Here is a 17,726-nt window from a genome sequence, read left to right as displayed (position 1 = left end):
GGAAGGGTTACAACAAAACTCAAGAGACAGTCCCCAGGGACACAGCTCTTCCTGCTGCGACTCTCAGCCTGCTTGCCGGGGAGGATCCTGGGGAGCTGCCCTTCCTAGCTGTGAGCACAGCATACCGGCTTCTTGGGGCAGGGGGAGGGAGAGGGCCAGAGAAAGAAGCAGGCAGTTGGGGTTGTGAGAGGTCACAGAGAGGGCATACCCCAGGCTTGTGTTCCTGTCTAATTCTCTGCTGGCACGAGTGGACCACCTGAGACTCAGGGCTATGGGCCTAGATGGTGGAGCCAGTTCAAGGTTGCTGTAGCCAGACTCCAGGTGAGATGGAGCAAGGCTAGAGAAAATTGGACATTCTGTCCATCCACTGGGATCACTTTGTCCTTTGGTACAACTTGAGCACCTGGAGAGAAGTCCTGTTGCCCCTCCATCACTTTACCCAGCGTGGGACCCAGCCCTGGGAATATTCCATCAGTGGGTCCTCCGCAAGAGCAGCCTTGGATTCTGCGTTGTCCAGACACTTGAATAGAGTCTTTGGTTTCCATATGCCTGCAGACTGCTTTCAACGCAGATCCAGATTTCTTTCCTACCTGGGATTAACTGGTTCACATTCCTCTCTGGGTGCCTGGGGCTGTGAGTATGCGCCCTCCGCTCCAGGAGCTCTTTGCCTGCTCTCCAAGGCCCAGCAAATTATGCTTAATTTTAAGTGAGCCTGTGCTATGCAAAGGAAGGAACTTCATTAGTGCCTTAGGAGCCAAGAACTGCAGTTGGCGGATCACAAGTTGCCATTAAGAGCGGCTCAAGGCAATTATAGCTGAAACTTAAAAATTGGATTTCACACAGCGGGGGCAGGAGAGAGTCGGTTGCCAAGATCCAGTTCTCCCAAATTTGCAGAGCTCTGAATGGAAACAGGCTGCCTGGGCACAATCCCTGACTTCCTGGAGATCCCGGATAACAGTACACGTACTATCTGGAAGGTACATGGAAGCAACCAGAAGGCTGAGTGGTGTTGGTCACCAGTCTTGGCTTGAGAATCAGAGTGGGGCTGGGAAGGGTGCTGGACTGCTGGAGAATCTGCACTCTGGGGACCACAAGCCCAGGGGTAGAGGGGTTCCACGTGTCTGTCAAGAGGGCAGAACTCAGTTCTCTCACTTGAGCTGGAGTCCCAGAACCGGGGATCAGAAGTCAAGACAGTGAAAACTTCCAGACCTGCAGCTCATCTTCCACTCCCCCACCCCCCAGCACCTTTGCTCCCCACACCACAGCCGAGTGAGAGCATTAAAACAGTAGCAGTGGTCAATGTGCACTCCGTTCACTCCATCCTCACCACCACCCCATGAGATGGATCCATTCTGCCCATTTTCCACTCAACTAATCAGAGCCAGGATTTCAACCCAGATCTGTGCCACTTCTGGCCAGGCACTCCTTCCTCCATCCCATTCCTGCCACCTGTGTGTGGCCAGGACACTGGGAGGACCGTGGGGGTTCAGGGGACAGCTTCCAGGGGGCAGTCGTAGAGACTTCTTTCGTTCACTAAGTACCGTGTGCTGGGGACCCAGTGGTGGGCAAAGCCATCAGGAGCTCTGCCTCAATTCTGATAGGCTGAAAGGACAGAGGGAGTGCCAGCTGGAAGGGGAGCAAGGGGCAAAGGCACCTGCTCGCTGCTGTGTGCCGGGGGGGGCAGTTTGGAGGAATGGGGCCAAGGTCTGGAATGAATTGTTTTCCCTGGGCACCAGAGGCCCATCTGCTGGGCCACACATTTATCCTGCAGATAAAGCAAGCACCTCTGGAGGCCCATGTTGGGCCCCAGGGATGCCATATAGCCCAGGACCAGGCAGGCCACCAGTGTTCCTCCCAGCACCACCCTGGGCTAGCTACAATCACTCCCTGCTTCCAGGAAGCCAGAGACCCGGTTTGAAGGGATCTTGAGTACATTTCTTAACCTCCATGAACTCCACTCATCTATAGAATGAGGCCTCATCTACCATCTCCTCCAGGACAGTTAGCTGGCAGGATGGATCAGTGCAAATGTTTTAGCCTGAGTTGTTAAAAAGTAGGGCACACCTGGGGCATTCAGAAGGAAGCTGGGGAAGGGAGAAAAGTGTTTCGTGGATCAGACAAAACTGATCATTGCCTGAGAAAGGCCTTAAAGGGATGGTGTTGGAGGGATGAGGCCCTACTGACCCCATCTCAAGCATCTGCACCCCTGATTTTGCCCACTCTCTTGACCTCCAACCACCTTCAGGCCAATTCATCATGCCTTGCAGAGTGGATGAGGGTCCCAGCCTAAACACCTGGAAGGGGAGTCTTCTCCTCAGAATGCCTGTGTCCCAGTGGGACAGGCTCATGGGGTCTATCTGAATGAAGTGTCAAGGAACCTGCTGGAGGGCAAAGTCACCAGGCCCCAAAGGAAGGACGATGTTGAATGCACTAGAAAATGGAGTCAGTGCCTTCCAGGGTGAAGGACTCAGTCTTCTCTAGGAACCCAGCCGGGATGATTCCCATGAATCAGCTTAATTTTATATTCAAAACCATCCTGTGAGGTTCTAGAACTATTCCCACTTTACCAATGAGAAAAGGAGAGGTTTTGTTTGTCCCAAATGCCTAATGAGGGTCTAGGTTTGTTGTTAGGCAATCTGGCTCCTCCTCCCAGCTTCCCAGAGCTTGTGGCCTTCCTCCCTCACCCTCCAGCTGCCACCCCGCTGCCCAACCACAGAGCCCAGGTCCCACCACCTAGTCACTTTCATTTCTGTCCAGACCCATGCCAGCTTCCACCCCACCAGGCTGGCCTCCTCGCTGCCCCATCAGACACGCTTCTGGAATTTCCATGCCCACATTGTTCCTGTCCTTCTCTGTTTCGCAGGGCCCCATCTGGCCAAGAGACTTTTGGGGTGACTCCAATCAGACATGTCCCCTCACCCATCTGAAATCTCCAGTTTGCTCCTCAGATTCGGCTCCTCCCTTCCTGTCAGCACTTGCGGGAGAGGCCTTGGCTTCCACTTCTCCACCTGCTCTCCTCATCTGGCTCCTCGGATTCCGACTCAGACCAGGAGGAGGGCAGGACAGAACTGCTCCTGGCTTCCCCTGAGCACAGGCCATGGACCGGGCTTCCCCATATTTAATCCTCACTACAGCCCTGTGACTCCCTTTCAACAGATGAAGACATTGAAACTCGGAGTAGATAAAGAACATGCCCAAGGCTGCACGGTCAGTAAGTGGTAGGGCTGACTCAAACCTAGCCTGGCTGACTTAAGCCAGTCTTCCTCCCCACCGCTTCCCAAGCCTTCATCTGGTGGCCTGTTAATGTGCCAATGGATAGGTCTGGGTGGTGCAGGCATTCAGTCCAACTGAGACTAGGGCAGCCACAGAAGGTTTCCTGATGCAGACACAGTGGAGATGGGGAAGGGGGCAAATCCAGAGGGGCCTGCCAGGCTGAGCAGTCAGACCCCTGGATCCTTCTATAGACCAGCTGACCAGGAGCAGAGCATCAGCTGAGGAGAGGGAGGCACAGGTCGCCTTCTGGAGCTTCCTGCTTGAGAAGCCCCAGAGCCCACTTGCCTCCTACCACCCACTCAGCTCCACAGGTGAGGAGGGGTGAAATTGTCAAACTAGTGAACCTTGGTTCCACCCACCCGAAGGCCCCTACCAGGGCGGGGGGAGCCTCCCCAACTGCTTCTGAAATGAAAAACACAACCGAGTGACGACCAGCCACCAAAGGCAACTTTGGCACCTTTCTTTTCCTTTTTTTTTTTAATGCTTTTTTTAAAGATTGATTGATTGGTTGATTGATTGATTGATTTTGAGAGAGAGAGTGAGCAGGGAAGGGGCAGAAAGAGAGGAAGAGAGAGAGTCCTAAGCAAGCTCCATGCTGTCAGCACAGAGCCTGATTCGGGGCTCCATCTCATGAACTGTGAGATCATGACCTGAGCTGAAATCAAGAGCCAGATGCTTAATGGACTGAGGTACCCAGGCACCCCTTTTTCCTTTCATTTTAGGGGATGAAGGAGGGTTTAATAATCTGCCTTCCATTCATCCACCCCCTCCATTTCCCCCCATAATGGTAATCAAGATTGTAAAATACTCAGTCCCCCACTCCACGCTAGCACAGATATATGCAAACATACACACACATTTACCTGCAGGATATGCACAATACTGTCAGTTGCTTTTCTCATTTAACTTGAGGGCTGACCCCAATAGACATGATGGTCATAATGCTGCTTAAAAGGTAGCTTCTCTCACTAAAAATAATAGTAATATATAACATACATATTTGCAAATTTATGATTCTTATTACTTCTACTTCTCTGGGCATTCAGTCACATACTTGTAGGGATGGCTAAACAATGAAATATGAGAAACTACAAAACTCCCCTGAAAGCTACAGAAGGAGATCATAGAGCAATGATGAGCCAATATGTTGGTTGGAAAGATCATGTTGTCTCCTCAGATATTTTTAATGAAATGTAAGTTAAAAATCTCAGTGTTTTTTTTTTTTTTATTTTACAAGTATTTCTCGGAATCACTTGGAAAAAATGAATAGGTGAAAGAAATCCAGAAACTTGAAATCAGGAGGCTATTTAAGCAGATGAAAAAGCTATGATCTATAAAACAGTGTGATACAGGTATAAGAAAAAAAATAGGTCTTTATAACAAATCACATAACCAAAAACAAAAGTTAGTACCTATAAAAATGTAACAGAGGTGGGGCGCCTGGGAGGCTCAGTCGGTTAAGCGTCCTACTTTGGCTCAGGTCACAATCTCGCGGTCCGTGAGTTCGAGCCCCGCGTCGGGCTCTGTGCTGACTGCTCAGAGCCTGGAGCCTGTTTCAGATTCTGTCTCCCTCTCTCTCTGACCCTCCCCCGTTCATGCTCTGTCTCTCTCTGTCTCAGAAATAAATAAACGTTAAAAAAAAAATGTAACAGAGAATAAGTAAGACATCACTACATGAAAAGGAAAGAAGGTCTTATCCAATAAAATGTTCTGGTACATTGGTTAGCTATTTGGAAAATAATCTGCATGCTGTAAACCAAAATAAATCCAAACAGATCACACAAAGAGCTATGTGCACAAAGGAAAGAAGAAAGAAAAGAAAGCCTAAGAACTAGAAAGAATTCTAAGTCAATATCTGTTTTATCTCTTTTTGATAAAGGACTTTCTAAAAGAAAGCATGGAAAGAAGGCATCTGAAAGGGGAAGATCAATAAGCTTGATTACATACAGCTGGTAAACCATCATCCACTGAAAACATGAGAAGCAAGATAGAAAAGTAAATTGAAAACTATTTAAATAAATATAATGGACATAGGGTCAAAATCCCTAGTTATGAAGAACTTATGTAAATCATTATTAAGTACATAAAATGCCAACAGAAAGTTGAGAATAGACAAGTCAAAGAAGAATCTAAATGTTTGAATTTTCAAGAAATGAAAAGCTAAGGTGACCTACCTAAAAACCATTTTAATAGCTTTTTCTAATGATAAAAGTAATGTATGTTCATGGTAGAAAATCTGGCAAATAAAATTGACCCACTAGATCACCATCCAGAAATAACCACCACTAACACATTTGCGTCCTGCAAATGGGGTTTCCTCTGCCTTTTTCTTTTTTAATTAGGATTGTATTGTTGGCATCACATTTTCTGCCCATCAAATTAGCAAAGGTCTTTTTAAAGCATATTGTCAGAATAGGGTTCTGACCATGTAGATGCAATTGAGTTGGAAAGGGGCTTAAATCATCTGTCCTCTGAGGCCACAGCTGAGCCCAGGTGTCAGGCAAAGTGTGACCCCAGTAGACAGGGAGGGTGTAAGGATTTCAGTTGCCAAGGTCACAGCACTGGAGTCACCAGGGAATTTTCCAACAGGATAGACTCTGGGGCCCCACCCAAGTCCAGTGAATCAGAGGATCCCTCTCCCAGGGTCCCCCAATTATTCTGAGCTTGCCAACGGCCTCTCTGCCCCAAGTCTGGCTCCTAGGTTTGGATCCAGGGTCTATCCCGAACTAGTGGTGTGTACTCGGGCATTCCCTGAGCCTTGGTTTCCGTGGAGACTCCTACCTCGCAAGGGTCATCATGAAGATGTAGGACATAGCCCAGCAAATGCGTTTAGCCCACTGCCAGGCCATAGTACGTGCGCAAATATTGTTAGTTCAAAAGGACGAACTCCAAATCAGTATTTGCTTCTGTTTTTATAACAAAGGGCTCATCAAGGGATTTTTGCTGAACAAAGACACTGTAAATTCAAATCTGTGCCTCGTGAGAATCAGGAAAATATTTGCAGCTTTTAAATGGCAATTTCCCCAGCTTTCCAAATATCTCCTGGCTAAATTTCAGAAAGCCCTGCTAACAGTCCTTTCTTTGAACACCTTCTACCTGTCCAAGGTGACACAGCACATCAGAGGCAGTAATGGGCCCTGGCCCCTGAATCCACAGGTGTCCCTTTATTCCCTCTCCAGTCTTGATCCTTTAATGCACAGGGATGGGCTGAGGGAGGGGGGGGGAGGGGGGGAGGGAAGGGGGGCTGTAGTAGGCAGGGGGATGAGGATGAAGGCAGCTGTAGGCCGTCCCTCAGTTGTGGGCCTGGTTGCTTATTAGGGAGTCACTGTGTCTAGAAGCATGGCCTCCCTCCCTCGCCCTTCCTCAGAGTCGGCTGTCCAGCAGCCCTCGCACATCATGCCTTGGCATAATAAATACTACTTTCTTTTTGGGAAAGTCATTAAACTACTTTTGTGGAAACATTTTAATTGAATTAGACTGTTTTCTGATTGTAATAAATGTTAATTAATTGAGTGGGCTGGGTGTCCTTGGATCTAGCTGGCTTCTCTCAGTTTAATTAGGAGGAGAGTATGGACTTACTTCTTTTTGCCGTGAATCTGCGGTTCAAATTCATCTTTTGTGCTAATAAAGTGATCAGGGAGTGCAGGGAGCAGATTATTTCTTCTATCTGAAATTTAATAGACTGCTTCACTCACAGAGCCAAGTGGCAGCCCCTGCTTGTCATCATTGGGGCGTGACCCAGTCCTCTCATCCGGGCTTAATGAGGTTTCTCCATTTGTCTTGGGGAAAAAAAAGAAGTTTTAAGTTCTGCAAACATCCCTTTGTTTGCCAAGAATATGAGTCACCTAGTTCCAGGGGGGTGACATTGCTGATTCCCGTGGGCACATCTGACCAGACCAGAGAGATGGGTAGTCTGCCAAGTAGCCGAGTGCCTACCACCCCGCTCCCCCCCCCCCCCGCAAGCTTTCTGTCTACACCTGGGGAAGGCAGGCAGGCCCTGGGCAGTTACAGAAACTCAGAACAGCCAAGAGACCCTGGCGGCTTCTTCATTATAGAGACGTGGAAACTGGAGCCTAGAGAGGGAAGAAGCATGTCCAGGACAGCACAGCATTCTTCTGCGACAGTGACATCTACAGCCCAAGGAGTCTTCACTAGTAACAAATTCAGTTTGGTTCCAGCAACGCTGACATGAGCCAGATCCTGAGTTAGGCGAGAGGGGGAAGAGTTGCACAATAGTGCAATTGTGATGGTTGTATAAACTGAGACAACAGAGCAGTCCACACAACATCAAAGGCAACGCGAGGGACCAGGCGTGTTGTCTCAGACTTGTGGGGAAGAAGGGCGGTTGGGAAGCCTTCAAGAGGAGGTGTGCCTGCACTGAGTTCTGGAGGATAAATAGGACCCTTCCAGGTGGACAAAGTGTGAGGAAGGGCGTCCTGGACATAGGTAGCAGCATGTGCAAAGCCAAGTTCATTCTGGTGAACATGAGAGCGGCAGGAAGCTCTCAGAGGGAGGACATATTCAGATTTGCACTCTACGAAAGATCCTTCTGGCTGCTGCAGTGGAGGAGGGTCCAGAGGGGGAATCGAGGAGGAGGGACAGCCAGGGGAGAGAGGCTAGGAGATCCCCCAGTTTGACTCACTGCCATGGAAATGCACGAGCAGGGCCAGATCCTAGAAATTCCCAGGAAGTAAAATCAAGAGTTCCTGGCTTGGGCAACTGCCCAGGAGGTCAGGTCTCCGGAGGACTGACACCCTCCCTTTTGGACAAGCTCCTCTGTAACTGACTGGTTTGTTCTTCCTCTGAATGGTGCTCTGCGGTGACAAGACTTTACAGTCGCAAAAACAGCTCCTGTTGTGCAGCTTGGTTTAGCCAGATACGGTTCCCTGCGCTTTACCTGCATAATGCATTTCATCTGCAGAATGGCCCTGTGAGATGGGCCCTGTACCTACCCCCTTTTGCCAGTCAGGAAACCTGGGCATGGAGAGGGTCAATGACTTGCCAAAGGTCACTAAGCTTAGGAAGTGAATGAGCCAGGGCTCCTCTGACCTGTGCCAAAGAAATGTGTGCTCCACATTCACGTAAGGCTTAATTGACTCTCTACTCAAGAAACAGGCAGCAAAAATTTAGGTTTTCCTTTGAGAAATCAAAAGACATTCCCAGAACCAAACAGCCTTCTCCAGGACCAGACCTTGGCATCTTGTTCCCTCCCCTATCCATGCCCAGACGCTTCCTGTCTGGTGGGAAGAGGTGGGGAGTGCAGGCTGGACTTCCTTCTCGAAGGTCCCACAGTACAGCAAGGAGGGCCTGGGCTCAAACGCACGTCCTCCCGGTGCGACCCTGGGCAAACCCCTCTCCTCTCTGAGCCTCAGCAACCAACCATATCTGCATCAGCCCCTCCCAACGCTACACGGGGTCTCCAGAGCCCTGGCACACAGGAGTTGGTGGTTGCTGTGATTATGGCCATCCCAGCTCTTCTCCCGGCTCTCTCCAGACTGAGGTGGTCTGAGGACACAAGACCACCCTTGGAAAAGGATCCTCACAGGGGCAGCCACTGACCCCAGAAACTGAGTCCCAGGCCTGCCACCCAGAAATCAAGCTCACTGTCAATGGAGTCTCTTTCTTTAGTAGATCCTTGCTCCTCAGAGAATCCTTGGGTAGTTGCGAGAGTCCCAGAAGCACACCCCTTCCCCATCCACATGCCAGCCCCAACTCTGCCTGTCAGGATTCTATTTACCCTTCAAAGCCTCAGTCTGCGCACTGCCTTTCCAATCCCACAGAGCACCTCCCTGACTGCTGTCTGTCTCCCTCTCCCCCATCTGCCCCTCGGCACTTGTCTGATGCTGGTGAGCTCCCAGGCCAGGCCTCTGCCTCTGAATTGCCCCCAAGGCCTGCCAGAGCCATCCTGGAGGAAGCTCCAGCTGAGGGATGGAGATGGGGTGGAATTTACCAGGATGAAGTTCTATCCCCCCCACCTTTCTTTCTTTCTTTCTTCCTTCCTTTCTTTCTTTCTTTTTCCCTCTCTCTCTCTCTCTCTCTCTGTCACACACACACACACACACACACACACACACACAGAAGTGTGCCCATACACACACATACAAGCACACATGCTGTCTGGCTCTCCTCCCCTTTTTGTGGCAATGCTAGCCTTCCCTCTAGCTGTGCCCAGGGTGGCTCTGGGCCTCTCCCCATTCCACCTTTCTCCTCACTGGGCCCCTGGTACATATTCCCACCCCACCTTTCCCTCTGGGACACGTCCTGACTGTGGGGCAGGGGCTGGCAGTAGACAAGGTGCCACCACACACCACAGTAGTCCTGTCCTTAGGAAAATATGGGGAACATGGTTTGGGAGATGGTCACCTACCGGCCTCAGGAAACTCCTACAAAATCCAGCGAGAAAGCAAATCTGGATCCTTCCCACTGAGGCCAGGAAAGTGGGCCCTGAAAAGCAAGATTAAAAAGGTTTTCCCTCTCTCTCCCCATTCACTAGAGAGCAAAGCAGCAGAGCCAACTTGTTCCCAATTGATGGGTTTCCTGTCAGCCCCCCCACCTTCTCCTGTAGGATAGACCAGCTGTTGGTGCCAGATTAATGGCCACAATTAAAAGCAAAATGCCCTTGCTGTGGCCGACTGTCCTCCCACACCTGTGAGTCTGGAGGCTGAGCTTTAAGCCCTGGGAATGGAAGATTTGTAATGAAATCAGACAGGCCTCTTAACCGCTGATGGTATCAGGGCCCAGGGGAGATGCAGACTTATTTCCTAATCTCCTGCGGAGCATCTGTCAGCCCCACCACACAGCAATGTCATTCCTGTGTGCAGCAAGGACCTTTCATGGGGCAGATGGTCAACTGCCTGTCTGGCTACCCACCTGCCCACCTCTTCCGTCCCCTCCTCCAACCCCTTCCAAGCTTAGGCTGCACAGATATTCACAAGTATTCACACACACACACGCGCACACACACCCATTCATAAGTTGCCTGCTGGGATCCATTTGAACAGACAGAAAAAAGGGAAAAATAAGAAGGTCTCTTTAGCAGCAATGGAAAACAGCAAAGAATACCATTGACAACAGAGTAATCATTCTGAGAGATTTCTAGAAGCTGAGAGGCAAAGCTGAGAACCTACGACCCACCAGAGAACTCTGGGGACCAGTTTCCTCACCAGAGCCCAGGAGGCCCCCAACTCAGGGCAGCAGGACTGGGCAAAGTGGCTGGAGGATGCCTCAGAAGCTACATCCAGGCCACTCTTTGTCCTCAGGATTTACTGGATTATGACCACATGCTGAGTCGGTGAGGGGTCCAAGAGGCCTGCATAGCAGAGGGGATAGGACCATGCAATCACAGCACAGGGAAACCATGAGAGGGACTTGACCGAGCAGGGGCAGCTCCTGCCATACCAGAAACTTCTCTACTGCTGTTGCCTCTAACGGCCCACTCCTCTCAGGAAACCCTGAGATCCCATTAGTAGGAGGTGTAAGAGTGGGTGGGTGGAGAGCAGGTGGCATGGCCTGGACTCTACCTCTCCCTGGCCCCAGTCTCTCAGTGGGAAGAGTTCCCCAGGAGACCTAGAACATGAGACACAAGGAATATTGTCTCTCCTGTCCCCACATGGCCATTTTCTCTCAGTTCATGCTCTTGGAAGGACATATTTCCTGTCCACACCCTCCCCAACAAGGTTCAAATTAGGTCAGGAAACCCTGTGTGCTACATCCTCCTCTTGTCATTCATAACACACCTTACCTTAAAGGCTCTGAGAAATCCTGCAGTAACTTTTTTGCCTAATTTACATTCAGTACAGTTACAGGTCTTGAGTGTGCAGTTCAATGAATTTTGACAAAATAACACACCCATATAACCCACAGTCATATCAAGATTCAAAACACTTTCATTGCCCCAGAAAGTTCCTTCATGCCCCTTTCCCATCATCTCTATACCTACCCCAGAGGCAACCACTTTATGACTTCTATGACAATAGATTAGTTTTGCCTGTCCCGAAGCTTCATATACATGGATTCTTATACAGTAGGTGCTCTTTTGTGTCTGGCTTCTTTCACTCAGCGTGATAATTGCAAAATCCATCCATGTTGCTGCATGTGCCAGGAGTTCGTTATTTTTAATTGTTGAGGAGTAGTCCGCTGCAAAAACATATTTATTATAGTTTGCTTATCTCTTTTTGTTTTGTTCAAGCAAAAACCTGGAAAACCCTTAAATATTTAGGGCTTTCCAGTTTTTTGCCTGAACAAAACTACTACAAACACTTCTCTACTAGACTTTGTGAGCACGTGTTTTGCATTTTTCTTGCGTCATTATTCCTAGGAATGGAATTTGCAGGCATATGCAAACTTTGTTCTCCAAAGTACTAATTTACATTTCCCCCAGAAATGCATGAGACTTTCTGTTGTTCCATATCGTCACCATTACTTGGTATTGTTTCTGCAGTAACTTTTTAAATTTTTCGCTTAATTCCTCACTTCTCACACTTATTAGACCACTGAACTATTTTTCCTATAAATCCTTCTAATCTCCCACGGAACTAGTGTGCTGTAGAATTCACTGTGGACGGTGAGGATCTGGACCTTCACTCATAAATAGGAGAGGGGCACCTGGGTGTTTCAGTCAGTTAAGCGTTGGACTTCAGTTCTGGTCACAATCTCACGGTTTGTGAGTTCAAGCCCCGCATTGGGCTCTCTGCTGTCAGCATGGAACCTGCTTCAGATCTTCTGTCCCGCTCTCTCTCTGCCCCTCTCCAGCTCTTTCTTTCTCTCAAACATAAATAAACATTTTAAAAATAGGAAAAATCAAAATGTTTAGCCACAACAACAAATCACCAAACTATGAGGAGAAAGAAAAGCTCAAAAGAAGGGATCAAGGCAAGAAGTCAGAAGAAAAGGCCTACAGGGAAAAGGAGTGAATTCAATAAATAACTTGGAAATTATTCTGAGATTCAAGAGGATGTCACATAGATAAAACTAGAGCGGGCTACTGTGAAAGAGAAAGAGAACTCAGAAATTACAAACATGACTGCAAATGTGAATGCCACTTTAGAAGCATCTATAAGGGAAATGCTGAAAACACAAAGGCACATGGAGAGAGAACCAAGAGATCAAGAAGTGAGAGGAAGACATCCCCAGAGTAGAGGAAGGCTTGAATTCACAGATTGAAAAAGCACACTACATCTCAAGGAAACCTTGGCAAAGAACAAGATCAACAGCATTTGGTCCTGGTACGTAAACAGACTAAATAAAGGGACAAGTTGAAGACCTCAGAAATAGAAATAATATGAGAATTTAGTTTAGGATAAAGGTAGTATTTTAAATCAGAAGGGGAAAACTATCACTCAAAAGTCTTGGTACAACTGTGTATCCAGAGAAAAAGATGGCTCTCCATGTTATTTCTTATTCTAAAGCAAATTCCAGTTGGATTTTAATTGTAAAAATGAAACTATAAAAATAATAGAATCAAACATATATACTAGATAAGGGGCCGTACTAAGTAAATTCCTGAAACATCAGCAGCTTAGTGCAATAGTTTATTTTTTGCTCATGTGGAGTCTGACTGGAGGAGATGGAAAGAGCTGGGGACTTTGCTGTCCACAGTTATCCAGAGACTCAGAGTGAAAGAAGTTCTGTCGTCTTCAACAAGTGGTCTCCAAGGCCTCCCTGAGCATTGACATCCATCTGTGAGTCAGAGAAGGAGAGAGAAGTCATGCATGAGACAGCGCACATGTCCAAAACAGGAAAGACAAGTGGGAATAACTTGAAACTGAGGGAATTTAAAAATGATAAAAGGTTTCTCTGCATAACTCTATGTAAATATATTTGAAAAATCTAGTTGAAATATGGTGATTTTCTAAGAATAGATTATTTATCAAAACTGACCCCAGAAGAGATAGAGAGTCTAAACAGATAAATCTCAGTGAAAGAAACAAAGTTGTGAATGAGCCAATCCCTAGGGGCACCTGGGTGGCTCAGTCGGTTAAGTGTCTGACTCTTGATTTCAGCTTAGGTCATGATCTCACGGTTCATGAGTTCCAGCCCCACATCAGGCTCTGTGCTGATAGTACAGAGACTGCTTGGGATTCTCTCTCTCTCTCTCTCTCTCTCTCTCTCCCCTCCCCTGCTTGCTCTCTCTCAAAAAATAAATAAACTAAAAATAAACAAATATTTTAAAAATTAATAAAGAGCCAATTCCTAAAAAATGTCAGAGGGGAGCTTTCTAAAGCTGAAGAAACAAATATTCTCAATGCTTATTAAGTTATTCCAGGGAATAGAAAAAATAAGGGCATGAAGAGACAATGTGAAATTATCTAGCAAATGACTATGGAAATTCAGGTGGCCTGGTAGTAAGCAGACTGTTCGCTGGGGGCTACCTTTACCTCAGCAGCCAAAGTTCAATTTTCTACCAGGCTAACCAGGTGCTAGCAGTTAGTGTTCTAGACAACTCTCTGAAAAGCTGGTGTCTAAATTTAAATCGGACTTCTGGACTTGTCTTACACCAGATTTATCTTATTCAGTGGGTGAATTATACTCTATTTAATTCTTAATGTAAATAGGAAATTATATGTTCAAATACATTTGCTAATAACTTAAAGATAAGCACTAATAAAATGGATATGGGATATGGAAACTGAAAACCACAAGAGGAAAAGCAACAAAATTCAGAAGAAGGAAAAAAGGAAAGAATATTGAAAAAGAATAATAAACAGAAAAAATGAAATAGAATGGCAGAAAGACCAAACATTTCATTGTTACATTATAACTGTGAATTAAATTTCTTTATTAAAGATAAAGCCCCTAATATTGGGCATGCACACACATATTCTTGGATACACTCACACGCATAAATCTGATGATACACCAGTTACAAAATACTCACTTATAGCAAAATGACAAAGATTAACATTGGAGATCTGGCAAAGAGATCTCAAGCAAATACTGATGAAAGCAGTGCAGAGTATGCTCATATCAGACAAGGTAGAATTCAAGACAAGACACATGTTAAACAAGATAAAGAATGCATTTTTTCCTCAGTAAAAAACACAGTCTACCAAGGAGATGTGAAATAAAAAGGGACTTTATCCAAACCATAGTCACAGTGGGAGAATTTATCTAACCCAGAATCAAACTGAGTAGAGGAAAGAGGTTTGAATATCAAAATTAACAAGCTTCGTGTGTAGCCTCAAAGCAAACTCTGTGTTTTCTTTTCAAATTCTCATGGAACAATAACAACAACTGACCACACACCAGGCCACAAAGATCTCAGTAACCAAAAAGTATACATTATGTGGGCCACGTTCCCTGATCACAATGTAATCAATCTAGAAAATCGACAACAAAAGGATAACGCCTTCACCTCAAGCCTAACCACTTGGAAATTCTCAAACATTCCTCTAAAAAGCTCAAGTTAAATTGAAAAATGAAATTAGGATTACAAACTGTCTGAAATTATTAACGAGAATATTTCATATCAAAACCTAGATAATCTGATATATATCTATATATCTATATATCTATATATCTATATATCTATATATCTATATCTATATATATATATATATATATATATATATATATATCTCCACACACCACACACACAATGGAATATTACTCAGCCATAAAAAAAGGATGAAATCTTGCCATTTGCAACAACATGGGTGGAGCTAGAGAGTATAATGCTAAGCAAAATAAGTAAGTCAGAGAAAGACAAATACCATATGATTTCATGCGTATGTGGAATTTAAGAAATAAAACAAATGAACAAAAGGAAAAAAAGAGACAAAACAAAAAACAGATTCTGAACTATAGAGAACAAACAGATGGTTACCAGAGGAGAGCTGGGTCAGGGAGTGAGTGAAATAGGTGAAGAGAATTAAGAGTACACCCATCTTGATGAGCACTGAGTAATGTATAGAATTGTTGAATCACTATATTGTACACATGAAACTAGCATAACTGTATATTAACTATATTGGAATTAAAATTAAAAACTTAATTTAAAAAATTAAGATCTGCGCAGACTGTGCCATGCCTAAGAAAAAAGAAAAATCACAAATATGTATCATTAGAAAGGGCAAAACATGTAAAAACTTAGATAAAAAATAGATGGCTATTGTGGATAAAGTGAATAAATTACTAGAAATATATCAATTACCAAAATGGACTCATGTGGTGGAAAAATTGCATGGTGCAATAACTACAGAAGAAAATGGAATGACTGCAGGTTCTATCCACCAAAACACATAAATACCTAGACAAATTCAAAGTAAAATTTGACAAACTATTGAAGCACAGATAATCTTATTTAAACTACGTAGGACGGGGCGCCTGGGTGGCGCAGTCGGTTAAGCGTCCGACTTCAGCCAGGTCACGATCTCGCGGTCCGTGAGTTCGAGCCCCGCGTCAGGCTCTGGGCTGATGGCTCGGAGCCTGGAGCCTGTTTCCGATTCTGTGTCTCCCTCTCTCTCTGCCCCTCCCCCGTTCATGCTCTGTCTCTCTCTGTCCCAAAAATAAATAAAAAACGTTGAAAAAAAAAAAATTTAAAAAAAAATAAATAAATAAACTACGTAGGACATAAAGATGGAGAGAGACTCTTTGGCAAGGCTGGCATACCAAACTCTAAAACACAAAATAAATGCTGGAATTATAACAATAAGAGCAGATGCAAGAAGAGCAGGAAGGCTGGAGCACAGATTGCCCTGAGGAAGAAACTGTCACAGTGGGAGTTGCTGTGCGTGTTCACTCGGGCACATGAGTGGCCTGTCACCCAAACACAGCTGTGGGGACATCTCTTAATCTGTGTCCCTGCCCTCTCCTCACTCCCACCACGATCCACATCTATGACTTCATGGGGTGTTCCTTGCACACAGCTGGTCCCCTGGATGTGGACTGCTGTGGTGCTACTGTCCCAGTTGGAGGTGGTCCCAAAAGATGGTGGGGAAGAGAAATTCTCTCAAGGACAGAATGTAGAACAGTACCTCATCCTGACCACTTTCTCCGAAAGCCTGAGATACAGATCTACATTGGTTCATGGGCAATAGCTAGTGGTCTAGCTGGACAATTGGGAGCTTGGAAAGAACAGGATTGGAGGTTGGTGACAAGGTGGTCTCGGGAGAATGTGAGTGGATCTCTCAGAATTGACCCAGAAGCAGAGACTGCTTGTGTCCCATGTTGACGCTCTCCAAAATGTGCCCACTGTGAAGGAAGTTCTCAATGATCAGGTGGACAAGATTCCTACCCAGTGGATGAGTAGATATCTATCAGCTTCTTCCCTCAGCTACCCCCGGGCCCACTCAAAAGTGGTTTTGGAGGCAGGAACAGAGACCACCTATCCAAGTAAGGAGTTGACAGCCTCTCCAAAGCTGAAGCAGCCACTGCCACTAACAAGACTCTAATTTCCAGTAGTGGAGGCCAATTCCACAAATCCAATGTATTGCAGTAGAGATGACCTGTCAGCATTTGATAGCAAGTTGGTTACACTGGACTCCTTCCATCAGAGAAGGCCCATGGTTTGTCCTCATTGGGATAAATATTTGTATTGGAGTTAAATATGCATTTCCTCTCCTTCATGCTTCTGTCAGGACCACCATTAGTGCACTTAATAAATGCCATCAGAACAACCCACTCAATACTGTTTCTGCCCAAGGAACTCACTTTACAGTAAAAACAGAAGTGAAGCAATGGGCTGATGGACATGGGATTCATGGGGCTTACCACACCCCAGGAGAGCTGGACTGATAGAAAATAGAATGGGCTGTTGAAGATCAGTTAGAGCATCTTGGTAGACAACCTCTTGCGAGTTTGGGATATTGTCCTCCAAGACATGGTATGTGGGCTCAACCAGCAACAAATTTATAGTGATAAAATTTTCGTATTTGTCACTATTGAACCAGATAACCCCCCTTTCAAAAAAAATTTTTGTTCTTATATCTGCTCTATATCTGCTGGTTTAGAGGTTTTGATACCCAAGGGAGGAAAGCTTCAATCTGGAGACATATAGGAAGTTAATAGTGCCAACCAGCCAGTATGGGCTCTCTATGCCACTGGATGAACAGGCCCAAAGGGAGGTCATGGTGTTGGCTGGAATGATTGATTAAGATCTGTGCTGTACAATTTACGGCCAATGTGGCCATTATAAATTAATTTAAATTAAGCAAAATGAGAAATTCCGTTCCTCAGTCACAATAGCCACACGTTGGCTGGTCAGTATCTACACATGGCTATTGGCTACCATATTGGGCTATAGCATATAGCTATTGTCTACAGAATTAGGCAGAGCAGATGTGGAACATTTCTATCACTGCAGAAAGTTGCATTAGACAGTGCCGATTTAGACTATCAAAGGGTAATAGGGAGGTTATTACAACAAGACCTGAAGAAATGAGGTTGACTCTCGGGGAACCCTCTGCTTTACCTGCTAGTACTGGTATGAGTGGTGGTCAAAATGGAAGAAAATC

The sequence above is a fragment of the Panthera pardus genome, unplaced genomic scaffold (assembly GCF_024362965.1).
Source record: "Panthera pardus isolate Hobbes unplaced genomic scaffold, ASM2436296v1 HiC_scaffold_24, whole genome shotgun sequence".
NCBI classification, from domain to species: Eukaryota; Metazoa; Chordata; class Mammalia; order Carnivora; family Felidae; genus Panthera; species Panthera pardus.
Note: the sequence above shows the minus strand (reverse complement) of the source record.